Here is a 5,190-nt window from a genome sequence, read left to right as displayed (position 1 = left end):
ATTCTTCACTTTATATCAAAATTCTATCTTTGTAGAAAAATATACTCCTTCTTTTTTTTTTTTTCATTTACAAGTTTATTATAACTTTTTTATTATTAGTTTTAGAATTTTCTATTTATTAAATCAGAATTTGAGAAAACAACATTATTTATAAGTCTCTTTTGTCATACAAAATCATCAACTAGCTCCTTTTGATTTGCCCTTCTCTTTCATGCCAAAACCCTAACAAAATTAAATCTAGGGTTTAAGTTGAAAATGAAACCCTAATTAAAATTTAAGATAATGCCCTAACTTTTAGTGATAAAAAAGACTCCCCTCCTGTACATGACTCAGTTCCATGTCATCGAAACCATCCTTGATATGCATATGATTCTCTGCTTAGTGAAACCACGCTCAATCCCCTTGCTTGTAGGGGTGAACATTCACTTGATTTCGATGGATCAGTTTTTAAAATGGTCAAATCGATTCCATTCAAAATCTAATGAAATCCAAAAAGAAAACCGAACCAAATCAATCAAACTTGCTTGGTTTGGTTCTTCTATTTGCTTGTTCTGATCAAATGATCTCTCAAACTAATGATTTGATACCTCTTGTGCTCTCCCGCTTGGCCTATCTATTTGATGTTGTGGATTCATCGCCTTAAATGATGTTTATTTACACCTCCATGAATAAGTGTGTTGGTATTTCTTTTTTCTTATAAATTAATAGTATATATTTTAAATTTTGATCTAAATTATAATAATCCATTTTTTAGATATATTTAATGTATTTACTAAAATTTATTACTATTATTGAATTTATATTCTTATTATCATACATCTTTTTTTTTAATTAATTTAATAATTATTATTTTATTTCTAAGATTATATATCAATTAGGCTAAGTTCTAAGGACTAGTTTTTACCTAAATACATATATTAAGTTAATATCAATAGAAAAAAATTATGAAAATTTGTATAAAAACCTAATCAAGTTGGTCATTATATCTTTCTGTTGAAAGCCTAGGGTTTCTATTTTCTTCACTGAACATACCCTATTTTTGATAATGTATTCGATGTAAAGAAAAAACATCAACTTCTTTGAACACTGCATAGAACCCTAAATCCAAACCATCGAAACTTTTACTTCCATGTTTTTTCAGAAATTTTTTTTTTTTTTGCGTGTGCTCTTTCTTGGCTGACTCAGCTCGTGTTCGACTCGTTTATATTTTGAGCTCAAAAAGTGTGTTCGTGGCGCCTTTTGTGTAGGGGGGCACAACGGGAGCCGTTCACGAACAAAAAGTTGTTTTGACAACTCTAATCACGCAGCGATAAGATGTTAAGGATTGAGACAAGATTTAAAAATTATTGTTTATATTAAAACATTATTGGAATCTAATTTAATAATTTTTATTCTATTTTCTTAATTAATACTTTTAATTGATTATTAATTTTTGTAGCCTTGTAGATAATTAATTTTTTTAAAGATGCTACTCAACAAAGATAAGAATATATATATATATATATAATTGATTAGTAGTATTTCGAGCCAAAATGTGCCGAACACGAACAAACAAATCTTTGTTCGTGCTGTTCGTGTCGGCTCGTTAACCTCGTTAACTTAGCGAACGAGCCGAACAGAAGCTTCTTAAAGAGACGAACACAAGCTGTTCGCGAACAACGAGCCGTTTTGACAGCCCTACATAGGTGACAATTTCTCTTATTTTTTTTAATAAAATTGAAGGTAAAACACACTCTCTGATCTCCATATGTTTTTTTTTTTTTTTTAGAATTTTCCATTAATTTTTTCAGTTCTAGGGAATTATAACTATTGAGAAAATGTCAAAATTATGTTCAAAATTGCTAAAAATTTGAATGTGTTACATTTGTCTTGTAGAATATTTATATTTAAAGTTTAGAGTTTTTGTAATTTTTTATTTACATGTATTAACTACGATTAGGGTTCGGTCAAAACGGCTCGTTGTTCGCGAACAGCTCGTTAAGAAGCTCGTGCTCGACTCGTTAATTTCGTTCGATAAGCTAACAAGCCGAACACAAACTAAGATGTGTTCGTTCGTGTTCGGCTCGTTTTGGCTCGAAATACTACTCATCAAGTTTATATATATAGTATTCATCACGAACTAAGTAGTATTTTAAAAAAAAATCTAATTGACTACAAGGCTACAAAGATTTATAACCAATTAAAATATTGATTAAGAAAATAGAATAAAAATTATTAAATTAGATTCAAATGATGTTTTAATATAAATAATAATTTTTAAATCTTGCTCAAACATGATTAGTGTTGTTAAAAGGACTATTTGTTCATGAACAACTCGTGTTCGGCTCGTTAAAAAAACTCGTTAAACAAACGAGTCGAACACGAACACACATTTTGAGCTCGAAATATAAACGAGCCGAACACGAGCTGGCTCGTTTACACCCCTAGTTGCAAAATTACAATAATCTCATTCTAGATGAGATTAGTTTAATTAGATATGGGCATTCACATACACACCACTCAATTCCTATGTATTTATATATCTATCACCTTAACTTCATACCACCTTATCTATTCATGAAAATATGTATCTAACACCTCAAGTTCGATATTTACATATATATATATATATATATATATATATATCATATCTGCATTAAACATTTATACATGAAAAAAATATATTTTCCTTTTGAAAGGTTAGTGATAGTGGTATTTTTGATACGATGCGAAAGAATTGAGTTTTTTGTATGTAAATATGAAAGTTTAAATGTTAGATATGTAAATATAGATGAATTATGTTGCATGTATGTAAATGACCCTTTATATTTATGATTTACAAATATAACACTCAATTTTTATTTATTTACATATCTAAGACCTAAACTTCACTTTTTACTTGCATGTCACCTTACCTATGCATTAAAAGGTGTATTTCACTTACATACCTCACCTAAAGGTTGATATTTGCATTTATATCACATTGGTACTAAAAGGTTGTGCGTGAAAAGTTTATTTCACGTGAAAGGGCAGTGATAGTGGCGTTTTTGATGTGATGTCAAAGATTTGAGTTTTATGTTAAGTAAAATTTTAGGTGTTAGATATGTAAATATGTATGACATGAGTGGTATGTATGTAAATGCCCCTTTTTTTTTCAAGATTTACATACATGCCACTATCGAGTTTTTATTTTCACTTCGACACTAGGCTTTTGAATGTCTTGTAGATTCAAAAATTTTAGTTGTTCAAATAATCAAGTGCATCATCGAAAGTAGTAAACCTTCTTGAAAGGTAGAAATACAATTTTACAATGGGTTTGATTATTCGAACTAAGGAAATATTGGACATCTGCACTGGTCTATGGTTTAAACCCGATATATTACTTTTCTTATCTAATATGAAGATTATATAAGAGTTTAGATTAGTATTGAGATCTTCAATTTCCTATAAGAGCAAACCCCTATAGTTAATTACCTCTTAAATAATTGAAGTTTCTTAAGAAAACTTTCGATTAAGGTTACAGTTTTGTACTCAAAAAATTTCTAAGTTTAAGTTTCCACAATTGAAAATTGGATTCCAAATGGTAAAAGTTCAAAAGTTGAACAATTGCTAATACAAGCCGAAAGGAGGAAAGGCATGGGACACTCGGAGATATTGAGGAAGCCTTTATAGTGTCTCAGACTATCTTATTGTTTGACATTTGATGTTTTTGAAGAAAAAAAAATTATTTCATCTTGATGTTTTTTTATAATGTTAAGACTTATATTACACGTCATACAATCATATAGAAGCCTAAAGATGAGGATTTAGTCGTAACTAGATGAACAACCTCGAAGTCCTAGGGTGAAATTCACCGAGAGAAGTAAAATTTGGAACCCTAACCTACAAAGAAGGGAAACATTGTTATGTAAAAATTTTGGTGGGAGATATACATGGAAATACATAAGAAATTTATGTTATGTATGTAAATATGAAAATTAGTGTGTGAGATATGTAAATCCATAAAAAAAATTGTGTTATGTATGTAAATATTAAATTTAGGTGTGAGACATGTAAATGCATAAGAACTTTGTGATATGTAAGTTTAGGATGGAGTTAGGCTTGTGTTGATTTCCTCTGGATTTATGGACTATAGGTTTCAAGTATGATGTGTACATGGCCTAAGGTTTCAAGTGTGCTATGTAATGTGTAGGTGCACTAATATATAGAGAAACATTTATGGTATATATGGATATTCAAAGCTTTAGATCGTAGATGTATAACATATTATATCCATGCAGAAAAGGATAAACTAACGAGTTTATTGATGGTGTTGAAGAGTTCGTGTGTATGGCATCGCAGCTGCTCGTTCACCTCTCAAAAGATAGGTTCTAATGCCCTCGTGCGAAGCACAAGAATTTGCATACCTGACACTTAATGAATATATCTCATATATTTAATGGTTTAAGTATTCAAGCACGACACCATAAGTAACATACCATCCCGATAGATAGACATAGCACTTAATCGTGAGCTTGATTATATAAACTAAAAAATTTATGACATTCGTTTGGTTTGTGAACTTTTTGTGTGACCGAAAATTCCCCTACATAATACTGAGGATTAGATAAGGTTTATTTTACAACTAAAAAATTTATGACATTCGTTTGGTTTGCGAACTTTTTGTGTGACCGACAATTCCCCTGCATAATACTGAGGATTAGATAAGGTTTATTTTATCTGGGTTTCTAATTCCATATAATGACAAGACCCTATAATTCGTTACATTCTAAATGACCGAAGTCACTTAAGAAAACTCTTAATACTAATCAAAGGTTTTATCTTTAAGATTTTTAAAGTTGAGTTTTCACGATTACTTATAAGAAAGTCAAGTGGGAGCAGTTATTTTGGAGGTCAATGAGAGCAAAAGGTATGGGATGTCACAGATCTCGAGGCAAGCTCGTTGACTTCCAAGACTATCCTACTGTTTGGCTTTACATCTTGGAAGTGAAGGTATCTAATGTTTGCGCTTGTCATTTATTTCAAATTAGGGTTTACACTTGCACAACATTTGATCTTACAAATAGCCTAGAAAGATAAGAGAATTTACATCGTACTGATGAACAACCTTAAAATCCTAAAAAGAGTTGGGAAGGCACAACATGTTTGTGCAAAAGTCTAAAAAAAGTGTGAGGACTTACGTCGTACTAGACGAACCTTCTTGAATTCCTA

Source organism: Phalaenopsis equestris, unplaced genomic scaffold (genome assembly GCF_001263595.1).
Source record: "Phalaenopsis equestris unplaced genomic scaffold, ASM126359v1 Scaffold000276, whole genome shotgun sequence".
Taxonomy (NCBI): domain Eukaryota; kingdom Viridiplantae; phylum Streptophyta; class Magnoliopsida; order Asparagales; family Orchidaceae; genus Phalaenopsis; species Phalaenopsis equestris.
Note: the sequence above shows the minus strand (reverse complement) of the source record.